The sequence below is a fragment of the Petaurus breviceps genome, unplaced genomic scaffold, assembly GCF_028583685.1.
Source record: "Petaurus breviceps papuanus isolate PSGF00001 unplaced genomic scaffold, PetGlider_PUasm1.0 90925, whole genome shotgun sequence".
NCBI classification, from domain to species: domain Eukaryota; kingdom Metazoa; phylum Chordata; class Mammalia; order Diprotodontia; family Petauridae; genus Petaurus; species Petaurus breviceps.
This window is the reverse complement of record NW_027187380.1, coordinates 2,252,155-2,279,680: the sequence shown is the minus strand read 5'-3', so window position 1 is coordinate 2,279,680 and position 27,526 is coordinate 2,252,155. Positions and strand designations below refer to the sequence as shown.

At 38.5% G+C, this 27,526-nt stretch overlaps 1 protein-coding gene across 11 annotated transcripts in view; it reads left to right on the top strand.

Moving 5' to 3' along the window:
- The window catches only part of RBFOX3 (RNA binding fox-1 homolog 3), a 1,004,344-nt gene that overhangs the window by 281,270 nt on the left and 695,548 nt on the right, over window positions 1–27,526 (top strand). The window contains exon 1 of one of the 11 annotated variants that reach the window (XM_069076080.1): window positions 15,740–15,755. The exons of the other annotated variants lie outside the window; for them this stretch is intronic. The gene's annotated coding sequence lies outside the window, so the exon portion shown is untranslated. Of the gene's footprint in view, window positions 1–15,739; window positions 15,756–27,526 lie in introns of those variants that run through there. 11 annotated transcript variants of the gene reach the window in all.

Genomic DNA, 27,526 nt, shown 5'->3' with positions numbered 1-27,526 from the left:
TATCCCTCATTCTATACCTGTGGTCTAGTATGTCTTGATCATAAGGGGGGAAGCTATGCCTCATCATGAGTCTCCACTAAAGTTAAAATAGGTCAGTGCTTTGATCTGAGTTCTAATATCTTGTAATATTGTTTTCTTTGACATTGTTATGTCTATTGTGTATATTTCTCTCTTATTTCTCCTTACTTTGCTTTGTATTTGTTCATCAAAATCATCCTTAGTTTCTCTGAATTCTTCATATTCATTACTTAATTTATTCAGCTCTTCCCTAATCAGTATTTACCTCTCTGTATCTTTGTCTTTCTCTTTCTTTTTAAACAGTTTTTGCTAAAATGAAGTTTTGCTATAAATATTTTGGTATGTATAAGATGTCATCCTCAGTGATAAATAGAGCACAATCAACAGTGGCCTACACAACTTCTAGAAACCTTGAACCACCTGATCAGGTGATCTACAAGAAAACGAAACTTGGTTTTGGGGAGATCTAGGACCTAGCTCAAGTTTCATCTTATGAGAATACTTTCACTCATCTCACTCATGTACACCTCAGTGGCATACTTTTTTCTATACCTTCTCACCCTTGAGGATGAATAGGTTCAATCTATCTCGTTTTCAGCATAGCCTCAATCCTGCCATGTTCATGTTTAGTTGTCATATGACAGTCAGATGAGCCTTAGTTCCAGCAGCTGCTGGCCTGGGTCTTGAATGTTTCTCCTGAAGATCTCTCCTTGCTCCTTTGGGTATCAGAGCTGGATTAAATGTAAACCCATAGACCTTGGAATGCTGGGATGCTAATGCACCCTCTGAATCTTTTTTTTTGAAATATTTAAAACAATTTGTTTTGGTCTTTATTAATTTGTTTATTTACTTTTAATTTACAAGATTCAGTTCCACTATTCCTTGAGTTTCAAATTTTCTCTCTCCCCCTCCCTCCCAAGGCGGCATACAATCAAGTATAGGATCTGCAAATACTTTCACATTAGACATTAGTCATGTTATAAAGAAGGATTGTACCAGATGGAATGAACAATGGGAAAGAGGAAACCCTCTGAATCTTTTGAAACTGAATATGGAAAGGATGTTCTTTTACATTCTAATATAGATACTAAGGATCAGTGCTATTTTATGTGGTCATATGGCCTAAAGGGAGATGCCTTTGAGGCATATTGTCACTTAGCAGATGCTATAAGTGAAAGAATCACTAAATGAGGTCAAGAGGCAAGGTCTGCAGTTTATAAACCTTTTGGAATGTTCACACAACCTGTCAATGACCCTCTTCTTCAACATGTGATTAGCCAACCAGAACCAGTTACAAAATGTCTATTCGTGCTTTTCAGTGTCTCTAAGGTACTTTCTTACACATCATCATGGCTCTCCTGTACTTAACTCTTGAGTATCTCCGCAAGGGGAACAGTATTTTCTACATATGTGCCAGACCTGTTATCAAAAGATGATTTTGGTCATAGAATTTGAAGTGTCCAAACTGTTGCCCTCATTACAATCTTGCATACAATTGATAATTAGCAAATGCTTGTTAGATTGGATCAAATAATTATGCCAATATCCTTATTTTCTTGGATAACATCCCTTGTAATTCCCTTCTTATATTGAAATTTTTTTCACTTTCTCCCAATATAACTAATGTAGAAATATGTTTTGCATGATTTCATATGTGTAATGGGTATTATATTTCTTGCTTTCTCAGTGGGTGAGGGACGGGATAAAAGTAGGGAAAGAATTTGGACCTGAAAATAAACATTTTAGAAATTAACAACAAAAAAAGAAATTCCCTTCTTAATTCTTATCTGAGTAGAATCAACATTACTAATCCAAGATTTTCCCACCCCTCATTTTTATTGTGCAACATGTGACCAAATTAGAACTTCTAATTTTATGTAGACAGCTAATAGTTGTATTTGAGTGTAGTTTGGAGTAAATTTTAAAGCACCTTGTGAATTCCTCCCCTCTTTTCTCTTCCTCATATGCTTCTTCTTTCCCTAAGCCCTTTCTCCCTTCCCCTTCTACCAGCTGATGGAATAATATTGACCCTTATTTTATAACAGAACTCAAATAGTCCTTTCCACTCTCCTCCCAGTCCCAAGGAGGCTATGCTGTGGTCCCATTTTCTATTTCATGGGTTTAATTGATCTTCACAAACAAGCTTTTTTACTGACAAGAGGCAACAGATAGGGGCACAGCTCCATGGGGCCACTGAGGTGTTCTAGAGAGAAGCCTCGAAAAGCTCCTGCTGGTTATAGAAATGACCCAAGGAAGTGTGGAAATCTGGCTGCGTCTGCTTCTGAACTGATAAGTCTGGGATATTGCAGTAGGTGACTTTAAATGGAGAGGCATAGAAAAGAGGAGTGGTATTCCCTCACAAACTTGGGAGGATGGAACAGGAATCTTTTGAATAAATCCCTTTGAGGGTGGTTGCTGCTGCCAGATCTTTTTTTTTTTTTTTAATCTTCCTCCCTCAATCACTCCTCGCTTCTTTTTCTCCAGGCTGGGCGACTGGCTGCAGGCAAACAACCTCTTCATTAGATGCCAGTCATGCATCCTCCTAATGACAAGGTGGGGGGGGGGACTACTTGGTAAAACCCATTGCCACAAAAGCAAGATAACTTAAAAGAGAAACAAATGGGTACATGAGAAGGAGGGAGAGAAAGAGGCCAAAGAGGGTGGGTGGAGAAAAGACCTACAGCAATTTCCTGGCTTATGTCCTGCTCTGGAAGTTAGCCTCTTGTCCTCTTTACTAATTCGCTCTCTGCTTTCCCACCAAGAGTCCCTGGATACCAATCAATTGTTTTTTTTTTTTTTCTGTTCAATAGTCAGACTGTGCTGTTATATACCACATCTCCCTGCCCCCTCCCCTATGATGGTAGAGCTAGTGTTCACTTGAATCAATATGCCAATCTTTAGCACCTCTCCCTCTCACTTTCTCTTTTTATTAATTTAAAAAATAAAACCCTATTGGGGATTCACAGCAGCTGAGCCAGGAAGTAAGGGCCAGTTAAAGGTGACCCTGCGCACTGATTACTTTCTCAATTCTGGCAGAGCTAAGATAGAAGCCTGGTAATTCCAACCTCTTTCTACCTCATCTTCCTCATCCCAACTTCCATCCTCTGTGGGCAGACTCTGGTGGTTTTATGCAGAGTGTGTATTTTGGGTGGGTGGGGGAGGGAGGAAGAGTGTTATGTCATGCAAATAGTGCTGAATGAGGAGTTAGACCAGACTTTGGATCCCTGCTGTGCTGTTTACTATCTGTGTGACCTTCATCACCTTCATTACCATTGTCATCATCCTGATCACTACCAAGGTCGTTTATATCATAGTTTAAGGATTGTAAATTTTATCCTTAAAGTAACCTTTGGGGGTAGGTGCTATTATTTTCTCCCTTTTACACATGAGGAAATTAAGGAAGACAAATTAAGTGACTTGTCCAGGGTCAAATAGCTAGTGTCTAACATGGAAGTTAAATTTGGATCTCCCTAACTTTAGGTCAAACCCTCTATCCATTCCCACTTTGTCTTTCTGAAGCTTCTATGTCTCATCTGTCAGCCAGTCATTAAGTACCTACTATATGCCAGGCACTATGCTAAGCACTGGGGATCCAAGGAGAGGCAAAAAACACTCCATGCCCTCAAGTATTAATCTAATGGGGGAGTGGGGAAGACAACATGAAAAAAGGAGCTGAAAGGAGGTGGTTTTGAGGAGAGGGTTCTTGGCATGTGGATTGAGGGCAGGTCTTGGCATGATGAAGTCCAAGAAAATCCCAAGGGGAATTTTGAAGAGTTGGATATAACTGAAATGACTGAATAGCAACAGTGGGTAGAGAGAGCACTGGGCTTGAAGTCAGGAAGTACCTGTACTGACCTGTTTACTGTTCTGTCTCTTGCCTCTGTATACTTTCTTTTAGTGTTCCCCATACCTGGTGTGGACTCCCTCCTCACCTCTCCCTCTTTTTTTCTTAAATGCTTATAAGCACCATGCTTGAGCCCTCCACTTAGAAAGAAAAAGCAAAAATAGTCCCAGCTTTCAAGGAACTTGCATTCTAATAGGGGAGACAGCACATGCATAAAATGATATATGTGGAATGGATGGAAGGAAACTTCAGAAAAGAAGGCAGTAGCATCTGAGGAGAGGTTGGGCATCAGCAAAAGTCACCTATGGGAGGTAGCCTTTGAGTGGAGTCTTACTGAAAGCCAGGGATTTTAAGAGGCGGAATTAGAAGGGAGGGCATTCCAGGCATGGGGAGCATAGTGTTTCTAGGTCATAGAGTTCATGAAAGGAGCTTAACATGTGAGAATACAGGGACAATAAGAGAGTCCCAGGATGTACAGAAATTTATCCTAGTGGTAACAGGGAGCCGTTGAAATTTAGCCACTAAGAATTGACATGGTTATCGATATATGCCTTAACAAAATCGCTTTGGCAGCTATGTAGAGTGGGAAGTCTTGAGGCAGGCAGACCTATTAGCAGACTATTGTAATGGTCTGGGGCTTGATGGGATCAGGGCTTGAACCCAACTGGTGGTAGGGTCAGAGGAGAGAAGAGGATGTGTAATGAGAAATGATGTTGAAATAGAAACAACAAGATCTGGCAACTGATTAGATATGTGAAGTGAGTGAGAATGAGGAATCAAGGATCACATTGAGATTGCAAAACCTAGTTGACTGGAAGGTTGGTGATGTCCTCAACACTAACAGGGAAGTTCGAAAGAATATGGCTTTAGGAGTGGGGATTTAGGAGATAATGACTTCTGTATTGCAATTTGAGGTACCTTTGGGGCATCCAGTTTGAAATGTCCAGTTAGATAGTTGGTGATGTGGGATTAGAGCCAGGAGAAAGAGTAGAGCTGGATATATCAATCAGAATAATTTGAATAAAGTTGATAATTAAACCCATGAAAGCTGAGATCAACAGCTTTGTAATCAGCAAGCATTTATTAGGTTTCTACCAAGTGCCAGGTAATATGTTAGGTTTGAGGATTCAGATACAATGAATGAGAATATCCCTGCTCAAAAGGAGACTGTCTTCTAATGGCTATGCAAAAAGCACACACATTATCTATATATACATAGACACAATCATTGCAGTGTAATTATAAAATAGCTTAAATGTGAGAGAGGATACTAGCAATTGGGGAAATCGGGAAAGGTTTCATGTAGAAGATGATGCTTAAACTGAGTCCTGAAGGAAGAGAAGGATTCTGTCACGCAGAGTTGAGAGATCTTGGCACCCAGGTCGCACAGGATAGAGTGCTGTGTCTGGAATCAGCAAGCCCTGAGTTCAAATCTCAATTCATATACTTACTAGCTATGTGACCCAGGGTGAATCATTTCAATTTGTTTGCATTAGTTTCCACAACTGTAAAATGTTATTTTGATCATCCAATGAGGTAATATTAATAAAACACCTAGCACAGGGCTTGAAACATATCAGCGGCTTAATAAGGGCTCCTCTTTCCCTCCTTCCCTCCCTTCTTCCCTTCCTTTTACTTCCTTCCAGACATGGGGGACAGCCAGTGAAAAGATAGGAAATATGGACGGTCATGTTTGAGGAACAAAGACAAGGTCAGCTTGGCTGGATCACAGGGTATTTGGAGAAGGGTAGGATGAAAGTAGAAAAGGGTAGGATGATATGTTGGGGCTAGGTTGGGAAGGGCTTTAAAAACTAAGTAAAAAAGTTTCTATTTTGTCCTATATACAATAGGGAGTTAATGGTGTTTGAGTTTGGACCTAAGGAAAACCACTTTGGCAATAGTGTGTGAAATGGACTGGAGTAGGGAGAGATTTGAAGCAGGAGTGTAATTAGGAGGCTGTTATAATAATTTAGGTGAGAGAGGTTGTGTGCTCAAATTAAGATTGTAAATGTGCAAAATTGAGAGGAGTAAAATTTGAGAGATGCTATAGAGATAGAAATGGCAAGATATGGCAGTTGCTTGGATTTTTGGAGTGACGAAAAATGGGGAATTGAGAACAATGCCAAGGTTGTGAACCTGAGATGCTGGAATGATGGTGGTACCTTGGACTAAGTGGATTTTGGAAGAGGAAAGTGTTTGGAGAAAAGATAATGAGTTTTGTTGTGTTGAGTTTAAGATATAATGGACATCCAGTTTGAGGTATTGAATAGGTAGTTACTGATGAAGGGACTCAAGCTCAAGAAAGAGAAAAGAGAGAGACCTAAGATGTATAGATATGTGGGGGGCAGCTAGATGACTCAGTGGATAGTGCTGGACCCAGAGTCTGGAAAACCTAATTATAAATCCAGCCTCACAGACTTACTAGCTGTGTGACCCTGGGTGAGTCAATCCTTGTTTTAATCCACTGGAGAATCCACTCCAATATCTTTGCCAAGAAAACCCCATGGGCAGTATGTCCAGAGGGTTATGAAAAGTTGGACATGATTGAACAACAAATATAAATATGTAAGATATCTGCATAGATATTAGAATCAATTAAACTCTTTGGACCTGATGAGGTCACCAAGAGAAAGAAGATAGGGCAGGAAAAGAAGTGGTCTCAGGTCACCAAAAAAATGAAGAGTAATAAGACAGAAGGAAAACCAAGGGAGAGAAGTGATGAAAATGCAGAGAGGAAAAAAATATCCAGAAGGTGATCAAAAGTGACAAATGCAACAGTGAGGTCAAAGAGGAAAAAAGTAATTAGATTTTTATTATGAACTTAATAAACATCAAATAAAATGGACATTTCCAAATGTCACAGGACAACATAAAAAGATTGTATATGTATAGCTTTTTTTTAAGGTATATAATGTTTACCTGTGGCTTTCAAAGCTGTCCTGCCTATCTGTCTTTTTTTTCTCCTAAACCTAATGACTTTGACAATTAAGAGATAATTGGTAACTTTGGAGACAGCAGTTCCACTTGAATGATGAGGTTGGAAGCCCAATTACAGAGTGTTTAGAAGAGAGGAAGAAGAGAGGAATTGGATGTACTCCAAGACTTCCTTTATCAAGGAGTTTAGTGAATAAGGGTAGTAGAAATATATGACAGTAGCTAGTGTGGATGATAGGATTAAATGAGAGTTCTTTAAGGTTGGGAAAAATGGGCACATTTGTAGGCAGCAGGAAAGGAACTAAGTGGATAGGAAGAGATTAAAGATTTAGAGAGCATGGGGATCATGAATGAGGGTAATATCCTAAAGAAGATGAGAGGGCATGGGGTGAAGGGTTCATTTTTAGGGGTGGACCTTGGCAAGCAGAAGGGCCACCTCTTCATCAGAGATTGGAGTGAAGAATGAGTCTGTGGAGGATGATTTCTGATGGATCTGAGAAGAGGAGGAGGGGAGAAAAATGGAGCTCTCCATAAAGGTAAAGTATAGAATGAATCATAGGGGAAAGAGGTGGCATGGGTGACTTCAACACTCAGTTCAGATGACTCCTTCTAAGTTAGGGTGAGGCTATTGTTTGTCCTTTGTTTTTGAAGAGGACAAGAAGTCAGAAAGATGATACCATGACTTGCAAGTGAATTGGATTTAAGTGAGGGAGGGCTGTGCAAGGTCAACAATCTCATTTTCTCCTGTAGGGCCATCTGGGTCCAGTGGAAAGATATAGATTAGGAGGACTGGAGATCAGCCCTAGGGAGGGGGAAAATACTGCCAGAGAGCCATATGTGAGCTAAGAATGTTATTTTTTTTAAAACATTTTTAAATAAAATAATAAACAATAAAATAAAAATAAAATGGTGTTTAAAATCCCATTCTTAGCTCACCCATGGATTTGACCCACTGTTTGCTTATCCTTCTTCTAGATGAAAGCTTTTCTAAGTCTTCCCTTTTCACTTCCAAATCCCAGCTGCTAGTATAAGCAAAACTATCAAAGCTGCTTTTTATTTGTTTTGTATATATTATACATTCCATGAAAGAGTGTAAACTCCTTGAAGGCAGGGAATGTTTATTTCTGTTTTCTTATCCCTAGTGCTTAGCACAGTGACAGGCACAATATATGCTCTCCATTAATGCTGGTTGATTGCTTGATTTCAAGGTTTATTTTTGCCTTTATTTGCTAAGCTAGTTTTCTTTGCATGACCTTGACTGACACTCCTTAGCTAATCACATTCCTCCATCCCTACCTCTCCCACTCCCAGTTCCTGCATTCAGGCTTTCTCTAATTATCCCACATATTAGAAGCTAATGTCTGGGTTATATAAAATAACATAATACTCTTTCATTTACATAATACAGGCATAAGATAAAGTAAAAGGGAGGTATTTACAAATGATATGCTAAGAATTAAGAGGGGAGATGTCCTTCACAGCACATCTAGCCAATAAAAGCTTCCAGGAGAAGAAAGGAAGGATGATGTTGGTGGTGATGATGGTGATGATATTTATGGTGGTGATTATCTTGATACTTCACATTTACATAGTTTAATCTTTAAGGTTTCCTTAGACCTATTCTCAATAAAAGTAACCATTCTTGTCCTTGGAATTTCCATATCCTCAGCATTTAGGCATTGATAGAATGTCAGATTGGATGTACATGATTGGACAAGACCTTGAATGTCATGAAATGTTTTACCTCACTCTTAGCCACAGTTATACATTTAATAATCCAGAAAATCTAGGTAACTAATTTGGTTTTAAAAATTCATCCAAGTTGATTTTACCAGCATTTTATGTTTGCAGTGGGTCTGGAAGGATTAAATAGGGAGTCATGATGTCTATGTTCAATTCAATTTGATAAATTATTTTTTAAGACCAAAATTGAGAAATGGGGAGGGAATTCTAGATGTGAGCAAAGGAGGTGAGAAATTATAGGATAGGTAAGTTGTCCAGTTTGGATAGTGTATGCAGTGTGTGGAAGACAGTATAAAATAAGAGTACAAATATAGTATGGTATCAGATTATAGAGGGTTTTAGTAATAGTAATAGCATTTATGTAGCAGTTTAAGGTTCACAAAGTGCTTTACATTTTATCTTATTTGATATTTGTAATAACTTTATGAGGTAGGTACTATTATTAGTATTCTCATTTTACAGATGAGAAAACTGAGGCTGATGGAGATTAAGTGACTTGCCCAAGAATTATCTAATGATTTGATAAGGCTATTAAATGTCTGGGACAAGATTTGCATTTAAGTCTTCCTGACTCCAAGTCCAGCATTCTACCCAGTGTACAACCTTGCTGCCACACGTAGCTGGTTTTGAACACTAGGATAAGGACTTCATGTTATAGTTGGCAATGGGGAGCCCTGGAAGGATTTTGAGTAGATTTTGAGCATTTTTAGATCTGTGCAGAAGGATAATTAATTTGTCAGTTTTGCAAACCATGGTAGAGAGAAGTGCCATTGTGAGGCTACTGCACTACTCTAAGTAGATAGTTAATAACGCTTTGTACTGGAGTGCTTTAAGTCAAATAAAAAGGAAAGAACAGATACAAGAGTTTCTAGTTCTTCCACCTAGAGTCAAGTTCCTTCATCTCTCTGGATTTTCATTTTCCTCTTCTATGTGGTAGGGATTTGGACTAGATGGTTTCTAATCTTACTTTAATATTCTATGGCTATGATTACTTATTCTATTGATTTGTTCATCTATCTATCTATCTATCTATCTATCTATCTATCTATCTATCTATCTATCTATCTATCTATCTATTTCTCAAAGTCAGAAAGTGGTAAGGTGGTTCCCTGGACTTTTAAAAAATTTTTTGTGTCTTGAAGGTTGAAGGAACCTTTTGTGATTATTGATAATCACCGAGAGACTTCACATTAAATGCTGCAGGCAATTGCTGGAAGGATTTGCAATAATGTGAGACTATTTAGGGGAGTGGAGATGACATTGCTCTTAGACTGTGGAACTCTCTGGAGCAAGGAGCAAGAACAGAATGGGAGAAAGAGAAGACACAAGTGGTTAGGTGACCGGTCTGGGTAGGAACTGAGGGAATAAGATGAGGAGTAGGAGGAAATGAAAAAAAATAACACAGGCAGGAGCACAGTGATACGGAGCCTTGCGGGTGGGCTCAAGCAGCTTGTATCATTGTGCAGAACTGGAAACTGTTGAAGGCTTTACAGGGAGAGGGGTAGTATGACCTGAACAACAAGAAAGAGAAAAATCAAGTCACTAGGCTCTTAAAGGGACAGGCAAAAAAGAAACTTGTTAGTGAGGTTTCAGTAACCCAGAAGTCAGAAAAATCATTTATGACCAACTCTCTGATAGATCCATCCCTAGAGGGATGTAGGGGACACAATTTCTATAGATGTATTTCTGGATATTAGGACATTGTCCTTGTTCTGTGGATTTCTAAACTAATAGAAGCAGAGTTTCTCAAATGAGTGTGCCCATAGAACTTACTTGGGCTTGAAATATATTGTTAAACTGTTTTGGAGCAAAATAATATGAATTAAAATTTCCTCACTTCACTTGCCAAATTTTGATATTACCTTCACAACATGTTTCACCTCTCCTTTTCATTCACATGACCACTGCTCCAGCTCAGACTCTGTTACTTCTTCCTTGGTCTATTGCCTCATTATTGGATGCCCCTCTTCCAATCTCATGGGCCAGCTAGGTAGAGCAGTGGGTAGAATGCAGGGTCTAGAGTCAAGAAGACTCAACTTCTTGAGTTCAAATCTGACCATAGATACTCACTAGCTGTGTGGTGTGACCCTGGGCAAGTCACTTAATCCTGTATACCTGGGTTTCCTCCTCTGTAAATTAAACTGGGGAAGGAAATGGCAAACTACTCCAGTATCTTTGCCAAGAAAACCCCAAATGGGGTCACAAAGAATCAGACATGATAAAACAACTGAAGAACAGCAAAACTTCTTACCTCTCCCCTTTCCAAACTGTCCTCTACATAGCTGCCAAAATGATATTCCTAAAGAACAAATCTGATCATATCACTCCTCTGCTCAAGCAATTTCAGTGACTTCCTATTATTTCTAGGATAAAATATAAACTCCTCTGTTCGACATTTGAAGTCCTTCACAAGCTGTTTCCAGTATACCTTTCTAGACATATGTGGGAGATGTGCAAGTAGAATCAATAAGATTTTGCAACTAAAGTGACAGACTTAATTTATTCTATTTTGCTCTCAATTTTCCCTAACTTTTCTTTATCCTGAGGGTAACTCCATACAACTGGACTGTCCCAATTTACTCCTCCTCTTGAACTCTTTTACTAGCCAATCTCACCTATTTGCAGTTCCTCATAAATAATGTTCCATACTCTGGCTTTATGTGTTATACAGTGTTTTTATACATGGAATTCTCTTCTTCCTCAGTTGAATCTTTTGGAATCTCATGCTCCCTTTAAGGCTTATTTCGGGTGCCATCTTCTACCAATTGATCTTATTAACCCCTTTTACTGTTCCCTCAGTTTTTGGTTCTTTCCTTCTTCTGTAATTACTTTGCATTTAATTTTTCAGGTTAATGTTGAATCACCAATGTAGAGTGTAAATTCCTGAAGGGGAGGATCTGTTTTGTTTTTCTTTGTATTATTAGCATGTGACACAGTGCCTTTGCCTTCACCATGCAGGATGCTCAAGAAATGCCTGTTGCTTCCTGCTTGTTGCATGCTGAAAATTGTCTCATGTAGCAAGTATTTTGGACACCAACAATTGTGTTAATATTTTGGCTGGGAAATGCATTCTAGAATCGAAATTTCCTTGTAGAGCTCCTTATTGACATTGCACAGAACATAGTTCGGGAAATTCTGAAGAGTAACTAATTAGGCTGTGTCCCTTTGTCACAGAGACTCTAGTTGGTTCCCAGAGGGTTCTTCTTATGCAATAGTATTTTCCTGCACTCTAGGCAACTGGCTGAGTTTGATGCTGTTGCTAAATGATGTCTGAAGAATGGAAGAGAAGAGAATAAGGAAGCAGGGGTTGCAGTGTGACAATATATGTTAAAGCTTTGGTTAAAGGTGAAGTGTAAAGGGCCACCATCAAAAACTGAGTTTCCATTACAGCTCTGGCAAGGGATTTGAGCTATATCAAGGAACAGTCCAAAGTAGAAGAGCGGCAGAACAGGATAGAACACTTGGTTATAGACTGGGCAGCTTGTATACCTATGGGATAAAAGCAAATGATGATGGTGATTACAATGATAACTAGCATTTATATAGCATTTTAAGGTTTGTAAAGTTCTTTACATATGTCATCTCACTTGATCTTCATAAGCACCTCATGAGGTAGATACTGTTGAGAAAACTGAGGCACAGAGCACTTAAGTGACATGCTCAGATTGTAAATGTCTGTGATTCAGAATTTAAACGCTATATCCACTATACCACCTAGCTACCTTCTGTAAAGCCATGCAAGAGCAGCTTTCCAGAGGACTGCTGCTTTGAACAGCTTTCAAGGTTCTTATTACATAATATATATAATATAGTGAACTCTCTATTTATTCAATAACAAATCAGAGCAAAACATTCAAAGAAAATCAAGGTACAGAATTCACAATGTTACAGCTTATCACAGAAAATCAAAATACAGCATTCACCATGTCACAACTCAACAACTTATTAAATGGCCACATAGTTTTCACCAAAGTGGTCACATAGTTTTAAACAAAGTACATTCATTTAGTCAATCACAAAATCCTTAATTCTATCACAAAGTACCACAGTCAATGTTCTCCACCCCTAGGTCACGGTAAATCATAATCTTCTCAGTCAGTACACAGTGTCCAAGTAAAGTCTTCTTTCAGCTTGACTCAAGTCTGGCTCTCAGCTTTCATGGTTCCTCTTCCATGATCCCAGCTCCAACTGTCATCTGGGTTCAAAGGCAGGCAGCTCCCAGTTCCTTGTCCAGCTCCTTCATCCAGTTCTTTGTCCAGTTCCTGTTCCATTGAGCTTCACAGTGTCTAGTCCACTTCAAGTCCTTCACAGTTCCTGTTTCTGGGAGGACAAAGCTTGACAGAGCCACAATAATATTTATGCACATTGCCGGCACCATCATTGATTCACTATCTGCCTGTGAAATCAACTCAGACCCACCAACAAGGGCTGAGAACTCAATACAAATCATCAACATAGAAACCAACACAGACCCACAAACAAGGTCCAAGAGGTCAGCAGAAATCATCAGCAAAGTCCCAGGACCTCCAAAACCTTCCTCCAGGACTTCTGTAAACATATCACCAGAAAATCCTTTTTCAGGGCTTCTGTACAAAGTATCACAAACAAACATCAACACAGAGCAGATGGAGTGCCAGGATACCACATGTTTTCTCCTTCTTGACTCTGCCACCACAAGAGTCCACTTCTCAGTTCTGTTGTCTCTAGCCTGGGCCTCTCCTTATATATATGGTCATTAGCTCCTCACCTCCTGTTACAGGAGTTCATGAGTTCTAGGGTTCACAAGTTGTGGGGTTGACATGTTCTGTTTCTTAACAGACTTGATACAAAGCTCAGAAGAAACTTGAACTGAAACAAGGTGTTAATTCAATAGCTGAAATAAGGTGTGTACTACTTCTGTGATTGCCATTACACCTTCCCAGTCCTTAAACCAAATGTTACCCAATTTTTCTCACTATGGTGGGAAGAGTTATATTTGCAGGTATAATTACATAAAATGTCAAGTAGACAGTCAAATTAACTTTTGCAGCTCTTCCTTTCTTGGAGTTAGCAGAGTCTTGGAGTGTCCTGAAGTTCCAAGGATTCAATAATTGGAAAAGACCCCAGAAGCAAACTGGTCCTATGACCTCATTTTACAGATGAGGAAATTTTGAATCAGAGGGTTTGTGACTTGGCCCTAGTCACACAGCTAGTAATATCAAAAACAGGATTAGATTTAGATCTTCCTGACCCCACATCCAGCTCTTTGTCTAATATGCCACATTGACTCAAAGGATACTTAGAAGTGGAGGAACGTATTTCATCCCCGTATGAAATATGTTTCTCATATACCCAAGATACTTAATATACCTAATTTATTTTCATATGCCTGAGAACCTACCCTAGAAATACTTTTCTGAAAAATTCCAAAACATAATGCACATCCACTATGGATTAGATTTTCAGATTACTTCAATATTATATCTCACAGTATTAAAGAAGAAATACTGACAAAAGGATAATAGCACTGTAACCTGTTGAGTCCCACCACTCTATTTGTCCAAACTCAGTTATGAGTTGTTTGGATTTCTAATGGTAATTTAACTATTTTGGCTCTCTTTTCCCAACCCAGTTAAAAAATTAGGGAACACGGGGCGGCTAGGTGTTGCAGTGAATATTGCACTGGCCCTGGAGTCAGGAGGACCTGAGTTCAAATTCAACCTCAGACACTTGACACACTTACTAGCCGTGTGACTTTGGGCAAGTCACTTAACCCTAATTGCCCTCCAAAAACAAAGCGAAAAAAAATTAGGGAACACATGAAGTTAATTTAGGCCAAATCAATCAATTAATAAGCATTTATTAATGGCTTAGTCGGTGCTGTGCTCCAGGCTTATATAAAAATAGAAGTGAAATAGTTCTTGTCCTCAAGCAGTTTACGGTATAATGGTGGAGACATACAGATAGACATAAGTGTAACAACCTACTCGGGACCATTCCCTCATTCTTGCATTTTTTCTCAGGTGGGGAATCCAGAGGGTGGCTGTTACTCTTTGGTGCTGGGGAAAACCCTGTGGATATATTCTCCTAATATGATAGATCTCCACCAGCATGCTTCCCCTTAACAGTCAGCCAGAAGACACAATTATCATCTAGTAAAGGCATTTATTTAGAGGGCATATTTTAAAAAAGAAGCTACCACAAAAAACTCACATCCACCTCCCACCACCCACCCCAACCTGGAACTCACTCTTCCACAAATATAATAGTGTCAATGGGAAGAGTATACTCGAACTGAGGTTCAATAGTAGTGAAACATATAAAGATACACATGTGGCAAAGGCAACTTACTACTCTTGGTACTTCTAGGACCTGGAAATATTTTTTTTCATAGAGAGAAGACACTTCTCTTTTTGGTCTATGTCTCTGCTGGGTAGGCTGCTCCTCTGCATAGTTTGCCTCTCTTCTTTGCTGTCAGGTATCATGCTACTCAAAGATACTTTCTTCCTCAGGTTACTATCTCTGCATTATTATCTCTCTGTAGTGTGTATGTCTGCTCACCCCCTTCAGGGGCTTCCATTACAAGCAGCTCCTAAATTGTAATGTCTCCAACTTTTGAACTATAAAATTAATCCAGATTTTAGCTGGATAGGTGCAGTTAATTTTTCTTTCTTCAGGCAATAGAGTTATTTCCTTTTTCTCTTAATCAGAGAGGTGTCCATACTTCATAAAGGGACCAGAGCATATTAGCAATTAGTTCAACACTTCATTAATGCTTTGCCGTTACATTCTTGGTTTTCTATGATGACAATAAAGGAAGACCTTCCCTTATCTCTTGTGGACCACCCCATGCCTCAAATAATAAAGGGAGACTTGTGTGGTTGGAGTTCCTTTAAGACCTAATGTTAGGATAGGGGAAGGTATGAACTTAATCTCTTTCTGAAATGGGGTAGCCCTCAGGCTGAAGGCTTTAATCAAGAGCTGAGTATGTATCAGTGTCATCTGATTTCCCCAGGTGCCATCTCCCTTTCCTCAGTGTGTGATTATCAGCCTCCTCAGTTTTCCCCTAGCTTTGATATCTCATCTTTTTGTTTTGGTCTCATGGTCATTCCTTGATTCTTCTTCCTTTTTTTTTTTTTGGCAGCAACAAGGTCCTTTGCAACTGTTTCACTTAGGAGGGAAGGAGCAGCCCTCCTTGTCTGATGATGGAGAGAAAAAGTTTCTATTGGCGATTTCAGTGAGTGGAGGCAGAGAACAAACCTCAGCTGCTGTGTAGTAAATTCTTCTTGTCCTTTCCTCTCCTACCCTTTTCCCGTGTTCAACAAGCCTTTTTCCCTTCAGGATGGAGTGGAAATTTGTTCACTAGTTACTAGCTACACAAACATGTTTCATTCTTTCCAATCCTATACATGCTTTCCTTTGAACCTTCTTCCTACCCTATCCAGGTAACATCCCATCTCTTTTCTTGTCCTTTACTGCCAGCCTACCTGGGAAAAGTTTTCTTTAAATGTTGTCCTTTATACTTTATACTTCGTGCTTTTTATTTCTGTATCATTTCTTTCTCCCAGTCAGCTCCGTTCAGTATATTTCTATCTCTGTCACTCTGCTGAAGCTGCTCTGAAAGATTTGTTAAGTGACCCTCTAATTGTCAAATTCAATAGCTTTTATTCCTTATCCTCTCTGACCTCTCTGCAACATTTAATGCTGCTGACCCTCTTAGTTTCAGAGACACTGCACTCTGTTAGTCCTCTTCTTATGTCTTTAGATGAACCCTCTTTCTCTCCTTCAGTGGTTTTTCATTCTCTTCTCTGAATGGGTGTATAAAGCAAAGCTTTTCCTTTAGACCTGTTCTCCTCTCCTTTTGCAGTCTCATTTACTGCCATTGCTTCAGTTGTCACACTATGCTGATGTACTTTATGTTCTGCTTTAAGATTTGTAAAGCATGTTACATATGTAATCACTTGATCTCACAACACTATGAGGTAGATGCTGGTGTCATCTCCATTTTACAGATGAGGAAAACTGAGACTGAATGAGGTTGAATGACTTGCTTAAGGTCACATAGCTAGTAAGTATCTGAAGAAGGCTTTTAACTCCTTGGAGTCTTCCTGATTCCAAATCCAGGGCTTAAGACACTACATCAAGCTTTCTCTCTTATGCAAACTCCCAAATATATACCCCTGAGCTCATCTCAGACCTCCAGAACTACACGCACAACCTTTTATAAGATAAATCCACTTTGATGTTGTACTGGTACCTCAAACTCTACTCATTTAAGACCAAGCTTTCTATTTTATTCATTAATTTTCAACCTCTTTCTGACTTTACAATTTTTTTTTCTGGTAGCACCAGTCTATGGTCTTCATTGTTCAAAAACTTGGTGTTGTCTTTGTCTTTCCTCTTTTTATTTATAATCATTTTATAAGGTCCTGCTTATATGTTTTGAATCTGTCTCTTCCATTCTTTTCTTGATGCCACCACTCTGGTAGAAGCCCTCTTTACCATAGCCCTGGAACTTTTTTATATGTAGTATATTAACTTCCATTCTCCCTTTCATTCCCTCTCTCTGTTCTCCTCAATATTATTTATAGTTCTAGAAATAGTAGCAATAAAATGAAAGAAATTTAAGACAAAATGTTAAACAAAGACAATATAAAACTATCCTTACTGATATGGCAAAAATTCTAATTCAAAAAATAGTTTCAGCAAAGTTTCTGGCTACAAAAAAACCCTCAAAACCAGCAGTATTATAAAGCAATTGTCATCAAAACCTTTTTTTTTTTTTGGTCATTTTTAGTCATGTCCAACTCTTTGTGACACCATTTGGGGTTTTCTTGGCAAAGATGCTGGAGTGATTTGCCATTTCTTTCTCTAGCTCATTTTACAGATGAGGAACTGAGACAAATAGAGTTAAGTGACTTGCCCAGTGTCACATAGCTAGTAAGTGTCTCAGGAAGACTCATCTGCCTGACTTCATCAGTCCTGGCATTCTAGCCACTGTGTCTATCCATCAAAAAAATTTAGTATTGGTTAAAAAATAGAGAATTAGATTAATTACACAGATTAGACAAGAGTCAGAAACAATGGACCGCAATATGAATCCAGTGTTTAATCATTCTAAACATAAATTACTTAAGTGAGTGCTTCCTTTTTGATAAAAACTGCTGGAAAGAAGTCTAATTGTAATAAGGCTTAAGACTAACACTTTATCCATAGTCTATAATAAATTGTAATTTATATATGCCTTTAATATTAAAGATCATGCCATAAAAAAGTTTAAAGATCATATATTCATAGCTATGGGTAGGAGTTGTCTTAACAAAACAGGTATAGAGGTAATTATAAATGATCAAATAGATAACTTGTATTACATGAAACTGGAAAACTTCACAAGCAAAATTAATGCACCAAAGTTAAGAAGGAAATATGGGTTGAATGGAAAGGATTTAGCATCTAAGATATATAATTAACTAACATATATATGTATATGCATATATGGATGTATGTGTATATGTCTATACATGTAATTTTGCCAGATTTATTTCATTTCCCCAGCAGTGATGAAAGATAGAAACAGACAGTGTTAGAGAGGTTGTGGGAAGGTAGGCATAGAGATATGTTGTTGGTGAAGCTATGAATCAGTATAATTATTTTGGAAGGCAATTTGGAAGGAATTAGGTGAATAAAGTGATTAAGATGACTCAGAGATCCCAGAGAATCATTGGTAGAAAGATCACCATACACACCAAGATATTTATAGTAACACTTTTTTCTTGATAGCAGAGAATTGAAAACAAATTAGATGCCCTTTGATTGGAGAATGGCCGAATAAATTGTGGTACTTGAATGTAATGGAATATTACTGTACTACAAGAGATGTCAAATATGATGAATACAGAGAAGCATAAAAAAATTTATATGGTCGTATGCAAAGTGAAACAGGTAAGAAAACAACACACAGAATGATTACAATAATGTAAACCAAAAACCATAGACACAAAATAATCAGAAATAAATATTACAAAATTTCAAAGAAGTATGGCTTCAAAGAAGACATATGAGAATAGTCCTACCCTTACTCCTTTGCAGAGGTAGAAGGTCCATGGGTGTGATATATTGTATGTACTTTAAGATTTTTTTGATGTATTAATTGGTTTTACTGATTTTTTTCTTTTTAAAAACGTTTCTTACATAGCTTGGTTCTGGGTGGGGATAGGAAATTTGGGGAAATTTTGGTCATGTAAAAATTAAAATTTATTCAAAATTCAGACTGGTTAACTGATTATTTTATTCTTTTGTAAAAACCAGCTGCTAGACATTTTCTTTTTAATTCAATTTTGTTAGTCTCTGCTTTAGTTTCCAGGATTTTTGTTGTTGTTTATTTTTTTAAATTGTGCTTTTCTCGTTTTTCTTAAAATTACACTCCCAATTCATTGATCTGTTCCCCCCCCCCTTTTATTAATGAATGAGTTTAGAGCTACGTTTTCCCAAAAAGTACTGTTTTACCTGTATCCCAAAAGTTTGGTTTGTTTTCTGATTTCTTTTTTTTTTTGGATTTTTCTTTTGTTTTTTTTTTTTTTTTTCTTTTCCCTTCAATTTTTTTTTTTTTTTTTTTTTTTTGCTTTTAGGAGGGCAGTTGGGGTTAAGCAACTTGCCCAAGGTTACACAGCTAGTTTTTGTGTTAAGTGTCTGAGGCAGGATTTGAACTCAGGTGCTCCTGACTCCAGGGCTGGTGCTGTATTCACTGGGCCACCTAGCTGCCCTGACCCATCAATTCTTTTAGATGAAATTATCTACTCTCCAATTAATTTTTAATCTTTATTCAAATATTTTATTGAATATAATTTTTATTACATTATGATCATTAAAGGATGTGTTTAGTATTTTTTTTTTAAGCAATTGGGGTTAAGTAACTTGCTCAAGGTTACCTGGCCAGTTATTTCTGGGTGTGGTGCTGAGTGTCTGAGCCCGGGATTCGATCTCCAAGTCGTCCCAACACTGAAACTGAAACCGAAACCGGTGCTCTTACTCACTGAGCCACCTGGCCGCCCCTTTAGTATTTTTTTTTTTTGCATTTTATAAGTTTTTTTTTTTAATCCCCAAACATGGTCAGTTTTTTTAAAGGTGCCAGATTCAGCCTTTCCATTATTCAGCAGAGATTCATCATATCTGACCTTTCTATTTAGATAATTATGGGGTTTTTTGCTCATATTTTACTATATTTATTTAGGTCTGAAAGGCATACATTACATAGTTGTGCCCCAGTATTAGATTATTACTGTTCTTTCCTCCTTAAAGCTCAATTAGCCTTTTCTTTAAGTATTTAGATATGAATATTATGCATTTCCATGCACATATGCTTTCTTTCAGCCATCATGTTAGTACTTTTTTCTTTTTTATTCTTATCTTCAGCCTCAGTTTTTGGATTGGGAATTTGTAATTTGGTCAAATCTCTTCCATTCTTTTGAATTTTGTGGGAAGATCCTGCTTGTTTCTGGACATGGAGGCTAAGACTAGGCCCTCCTTTCTGCAACAGTTCCTGTGTTTTTGCTCTCTCTTTTGGAGGTTTGAATTACATTTTGGCCTTTGTACCTTCTCTGTCCTTTTCATTTCATATTACTAAACCTAGAGTTGGATCTATCTCTTATTGTGACCCCTAAGAGGCCCAACAATCCAGTGTTGTTGGTTGTGCTGGTGCCCTGTCTTCTGTTTTGCTTCCCAGATGTTTTTGTCCAGGCCCTTTCTCCTACTGTGGTTCCTCTGTGACTCTCTGGCATGGGACTTCCTAGGCACTGGTATGACTTTTTCTCCCACTGTGTTGTGTAGTACAGACTACTGTGGCTCTGGGTTATATATAAGCTAGATTTGGGGTCAGGGGTGGGCTGCCAGGGAACTGGTCTAACCCTATTTCTTGATGTGGTTGCTTGGGCATGGAGCCTGCAAGGGCATTAGTTCTGGTCTGGTTCCATCTTCTGTGAGGATAGTGGCAGGTCCTATGCTAGGATAGGTCTGGGTTGAATATGTTTCCTACAAGGCTCACAGGTATATGCTGTGTATTGGCCTGCTCTTATCTCCTTTAGAGGGGGCATGGGAGGTGGGATGGGACCTGATCATTGTTTTGGTCCTATCTCCTGCAAAGGCTGGGGATCAGGAACAGGTCTGGCCTTGTCTCCTGCTTTGGGACCTAATTGGTGGTGCACTTTTGCCTTCTACCACCCTTGACTTGACTGTTGAGAGCTTCTGCGGGATTCTGGCTCTGCTAGGTCTTAACACACAGTTTTTCCATGTGTGTAGTTAGATGATTTTGCCTCCTAACAATTCCCTATAGGTTGTCCCTCATGAAGTAGAAAAATTCTCTTGGTAGTGCCCAGCACTATCATTAGTTTAACATGTGAAGCTGATTTACTAAAATGGGGCAATACCAGACTGAACTTCAGCCCACACTCACACTGTCCATTGTTGTTTATTACAATGAAGTGAAATAGAGGACCTTTCAAATGGAAGTTCTTCAGGCTCTTTGCCCTTCTATCTACTTCCAACAAGTATTTGCTTGCTTTCCATGATTTATTTACTTTTTTACTTAAAAAAAAAGTTTTGTTTGTTTTTAACATCATTAATTCCCTTCCTCAAAGAGCTACAGATGCTCCCTCTTACCTGTAGGATAAGAATACAAATCCCTGAGTCTGGCATTTAAAGTCTTCTGCAGTCTGGTTCCAGCCTACTTTTCCAGACTTATTTTGCATTCTTTCCTTTTAATCTCTCTATATTCCAGCCAAATTGGCCAACTTTGATGTTCTTCAAGTTTAATATTCTATTTCTCACCTTTGTGACTTTCTCTGGGCTGAACAATCTGTCTGGAAAACGGACTCCTGTTCCCTTCACATCTTAGAATCCTTAGCTTCTGCTAAAGTTTACTTCATGTGCCACCTCTTAGCGGAAGCCTTTCCTGATCCCTCAGTTTTTGGTGTTTTCTTTTCCTCAGATTACATTGCATTTTTAAAATCTGTCAGTTTGCTTGTTTAGCTATATTCATTTTTTTTACTTACTGTTCATTCATTTAGCTATTTATTTCTATAAATGTATCTTCCAGTAGACTATAAGCTCCTTGAGGACAGGGACTTTTTTCATTATGTCTCTGTATCCACAATGGCTAGGGCAAAGCCTTGAACAAAGCAGGCTGTTACGATTTACTTATTGAATTGAATTGCACTCCCAGTTTAATCTGATATTAATGGGTTTTGGATGTTCATTTTCTTGTCCTAACTTTTGCTGAAGGAGAATTATGTCCAGTTTGATAGACTCAATATTTGAGGCAAGACAGTGTGAGAAGCTTTTTTTTTTTCAGATTCTTTGGGAGAACTCTAACCCAGACTATCCTAGGTTTTTTTTCTCCGTCTTGGAAACTATACTTCCATAATGTTGACATGCTTGTCTTATGGGTTAGGAACTCAGTGAAGGTGACAATTTTTTTTTTTAAGAAATCCTTGTAGGTGATTGTTACCCACACTGACAGCCACTGTGGTTCAGGGTTGAGTACACTTGACTGAGCTGAATAAATTAGCATAAAAACATTTAAAACTGAATTTCCTAATGTAATTTTTTTCTAACTTGCTACCCAGATGTTTAGATTTAATTTCTTCCAAATAATGACACCTAAATATCATTTTGTCCCCTAATGGTTATTCATTTCAATATAAGTGTCCCTAATATAATCAGCCAGGCAGCAGGAACCATTGAGAATAATTGCTGGTGAAAACCTCCAAGGAGAACACATTGTCCTCCTGGCTGAGGAAATGGGGTCTCCTTGTACAATGATGGAAGCACTACCCAATGATTTGGTACTACTCTTTATGTTAAAGGTCACTGGTTTCAATTTGGTAAACATAAGCAACGTTTCCATAAACCAAGTTTATATCAATGTAACCCAACTTTGTTTTGTTATCAGGGCCCTTATTTTCCCCTTTCAGAGGATGTATTACAACAAAATGCAAACCCCTGTTTGGACTTGGGAGTTTTTTCCTGGTGATTTAGTTTTGGAGTTCTACTACCCTTCTTTCTGTAGCAGGATAGAAAGAACTCAGGAGTAAGAGTGAGAAAATCTGGGGTCTAGTCCCAGCTATAATGCTCATTAACTGTGTGACCTTAGACAAGTCATTTAACCAAATCATAGTGTTAGAAGAGATCTCAGATCCATATATTTCTATCCAAATGTGAACACGAATCCCTTCTAACACCTCTAGTTTAATAAATATATATTAAGGATCCACTATAAGTATGGAACTATGCTTGGTACTGGAGATGTGAAAACAAAACAAAACAAAATTCCCAAACATTTGTTGTGGCAAGCACGCCAGCATCCCCAGGGTGGCTGCTCACACAGGTTCTTAGATCTGCTTTGATAAAGGAAAGCAACTCAAAATGGGTTAACAAGCTTACTTTAATCAGTCAAATATGTATCGTTTACCTAGTTCAGGGGAAAGAAGTCAGCACCCCGAACTTCAGAATATACAGACAGAATTATCAAGACAGAAACAGATCAAGTACACAGCTTTCCAAACTGTCCAACCATTACATCCATACCAAATCAACATCTGGGTTTTTCAAAGCTGGGGGGCTCTGGACAACGGCTTCCCAGAATCCATATCAAATCACAGAACACTTCTCAAAGTGAGCCCCCAAAACAAAGCTACGCATCAGGGCTTATATAGCCTTCTCCTGGCTCAGAGAATGTAACAACCTTTTGGACCCACTGGCCAATCAAAAAGTATCAACTGAAAAACAAGCCTCCCACCCCAGGCTCCAGGTGCACTTTAGCCTAGGGGCAGGAAAGATCTTAAAATTTGCATTTCCATTACAACATTTCCAGTGAAGACCTTCAAGGAACTTATATTTTACTGGTACCCCATCCCTACTCTCAAGGAACTAAACAATTGACTCTTTAGCCTGTACTTGAAGAAGACATTCAGAGAAAAAAACCAATGGCAGCCCATTTCCTTAGGTTGTGCTCTCCATGAATTTTTTATTTTGTAAGATAAACACTATCAATCACAATGACAAAGAACATTTTAATTCATTAAACTAAAGAAAATTGACTTTAAATAAATTTAATAAAGTTAACAATTAAGCCTAAAACATTCAGATTTTTAAAATGATGTCCCTAAATCCATTTAAAAAAAAGAAAGTGGGGTATATTTGCACACATCTCATGACAGATTCTATACTCATACCTATGTGGAGAGCCCATTACCTCCTGAAGTAGCCCATTCTATCTATAGAAAACTTTAAATTTTTAGTAGTTTTTTTCCCCTATATCAAATTAACTTGAGTGTTCTCCTGAGCATAAATATTCTCGTTTATGACAAGGAGGGTTGTAGAAATGAGAGAAACCTTAGCAATCATCTAGTCCAACAATCTGTATTTCTATGATTCTCTTTGTTACATGCTATTAACTGCTGTCTTCAGGTTTCTTCTCATGCTTTGAGTGCCTTTTTATATATACTTTGTATACCTTCTCTGGGAATGATTGATTGATTTATAGGACACAATTCTCGAAGTCCCCTAGTAGACATGATCTCTCTTCCATTATAAGATTTTGGCTCTTACATATTTATAAAAATGACTAAGTTGAAAGAAAACGTAGTTGTCATCTTCCTGAAAAATACCTGAAAATTTATCCACATGACAACAGTCCCCCAAAGTGGTTCTCTAAACTTTATCTGGAGACCTCCAATGAAGTCCTCAAATAATTTTGAAAAAGATCAAAGTCTTTTGAATAAGAGTGCAGTCAAAGTAGAAAAACTCCAGAGATTGTAAAGTGTTGGATTCAAGGTTTTTTGTTTTTGTTTTTAGTAGTTTGATTAAAAAACTTGAGCTCTCAGCCAGTAATTTCAGAAAACATTCCTCTACCTTTTATTAGGGGCATAGTAAAGGGGTTTTTTTGGGGGGGGGCAGCACAGGAGAGCTTCTTTTCAGAAATTCTTTCCTCCTCAGTGATCAGTGTTTGATTCTTATAACAGAATATACTGAGTTGAGTATCTGGGGCTCAAGTGAAAGTGGGGAAAGTTCAGATAATATTCCACTTTTTGTTGTTCCTATTCCCTCCCTCCCCTTTCTTTTTCCAGTTTCCAAACTAATCTTTATTCAAGAGTAGGTAAGCTTCAAAACACAAGATTAGTAGAGAACTGGTTAGATTTGCTATTTTTATGCTTTTCTCTCCTACATAAATACCTACTCAGGTAGAGTGTACACACACACACACACACACACACACACACACACACACCCCTCCCCCCCCAACACGCATGCATGCACGAATGCACACACTACACCTGTGCATGGAGAATAGCAAATATCCCAGAGTGCCCCATCTGCAAAATACAAGGCATCTTGGTATATGCCTTTGGCATCTTCTATTTGTGTAGCATGTTGATGCATGTCTATATGCACATGCTGCCTGTTGTACTGTATGCATCCTGTTTTCGAAAGCTTCAGATAATTTTTTTTTCCTCTTTCGTTTTGTCTTTATTCAAGCCTATTAGTTGCTCTTTGGGCTTGGCATTCCCCTGTGCTAACATGTGCCCCCCTAGTGGGAAAGGAGATAGCTATGATTAGTCTAATGAGTGATTAATTAACAAGCAGTCTGGCTATATAATGGAAATGTGCTGACCTTGCTAAGTAATGGCAGGGGGAAGAGAGATAGCTGTGGGAACACAATCATATTCCAAATCATGGCTTTAACCCTTGAGTCACCTTTTCTGGTCCTCCAGGGCTTCATTGCTTAGCTACACTTTGCTGTGTTTGTGCAGCTATGCTGAGGTCTGCATTAGTGTGTGTGTGTGTGTGTGTGTGTGTGTGTGTGTGTGAGACAAAGAGAAAGAGAGAGAGAGAGAGAGAGAGAGAGAGAGAGAGAGAGAGAGAGATAAGTGGTCATGTGTGCCAGGTTGCCTCTGCATGACTTTACAACCAATAAGACAGTCTATCAGTGCTGCATAGCAGCGTGACCAGGAGGGGATGCTGCAAGAGGAAGCAGGCTGCCACATGCTCCATAGGGTATATAGGTGGCTGAATGAAAGCACTGGCTTTGTGTGTGTTTGTATAGTGATGTGCATATATGTGAAGATTTTTCTTACAATTAAATGATGAATGCTGATATTAATAGGCACCAGATTCTGAAAAAAAAATCTAGCTGAAGGCGTTGGAACTTTCTGAGTATGGTTTATTGAATAAATTGGGTTATCGTGTTGGATTATGTCCAGTAAACATAGATTTTGTTAGAAGGGGGGTGTGAATCTATAAAGAGCTTTAGGTCTCTGTGTCTGCCTTTGTAAAGTGAGGGGTTATATCTCTAAGTTCAAAATTCTCTTATTCTAAGGTCTCTCTTACTCCATTTTCCAGAAGAGATCTATCATTTATAATATGTATTGGGCGTAGTGAGGGGTGTCAGAATGAAGGGTTTCTAAATTGTTAGTGCTAAAAAATAAATAAGCTGTTATTAGAGAAGAGGAGTTGTGAGTGGGGAGGACAATATGGAGGAAAGAATCCCAAACTTAGCATGATTAATAATGACAAGAGGTAAAAGAGTAGTTGATAGGTCAAGGGGAATGGAAGAGGTACATGGCACCTCTGTTTTGTTAGGTTTCTGTTGTAATTAACTGTTGATTTTCTTCTGTGGAGGAGGGGGGGGGAAAGAAATAATTCCCAGAACTGATGTTGCCCCTGGCTGCCTTGAACTTGGGGGACATGTTTGTAGGGATATTTTCTTTTCTACTCTCCTTTCTTGTAAGGAGTTTGTCGCAGAGGAAGGACAGAGGGATATACTAGGGATGGATTCAGGTGGGATTCAGGCACACCAATCGTTTTGTGACTGCAGCAAACACCATCCAGTTATAGTTAAGGGTGGTGGTTCTGACACTGAAATATTTATCTCAAGAGTACTGTTGGAATTTGGCTATCCAAATAAGCTCTATTAAGCCTTAAAGAAATCAAGTACAAGCTATGAAGCAAATTAAAACAGACTCTCCCGTCTGTCCCTTTAAGCTCCAGGGGATTGCTAAAGGTGAAGAATTTAAGGCATCATCCTCTCTTGAGAATGAAGATACTGTTACCCATTCTGTAGTGTCTAGGTCTAGCAGTTGCTGAGTTGGAAATAAGTATGACTGATTCTTCTTTCCTACTGGCACAGCCCTATATTTCCAGTACTGAACCCTAGGAGTTTAAGGGGCATTTTCAACTGCTTTTAATCAAGGGCTTCAAAGAAATCCTTGAATATGACTCCCATGGGTTTAATTATTTTCTTTTTGCAGGTGTCTCACAGATCTATCTATCCAGTCCCATTCTTTCCCTTGAGCTTTAGTCCCCTCATCACTAAATGCCTGTTGGACATTGCAAACAGAATGTCCCAGACATATCAAGCTCAACATGTCTAAAACAGAACCCTAATCCTCTCCCCCTCCCCCCATCTTTCCAGCTTCTCTATCTATCTCTGTTGAGGTACTTTCACTCTTCCAGTCTCCAAGGTTCATAACATCAACATTATCCAAGAATCCTCATTCTTTCAAATAGACTCAGTTGCCAGAGCATGTCATTTCTACTAACATAGTTTATATCCAGTCCCATCTCTGTACTCACACAGACTCCCCCTAAATTTAGACCCTCATCACCTCTCACTAATATTGCCCAACAGAGAATTTTATATTTGATCCTGGAGTTCATAGGGAACCACTGGAGTTTATTGGTGGTGTTGAGGGGGGAATGGGAGTGGTGGGAATAGTTACACAGTCAGATCTGTGCTTTAGTAAAATCTCTTTAGTAGCTGAGTGGAGGATAGATTGGGGTGGGCAGAGACTTGAGCCAGGGAGATCAACCAGCAGGCTTTTGCAGTAATGCATTTATGAGGTGATGAGAATTTGTATCAAGGTAGTGAATATGTGAAAATGGAGAAAGGGAAAGGGATATGTGTGTATGTATATAGATATATAGGTGTATATGTATATACACATTTATATATAT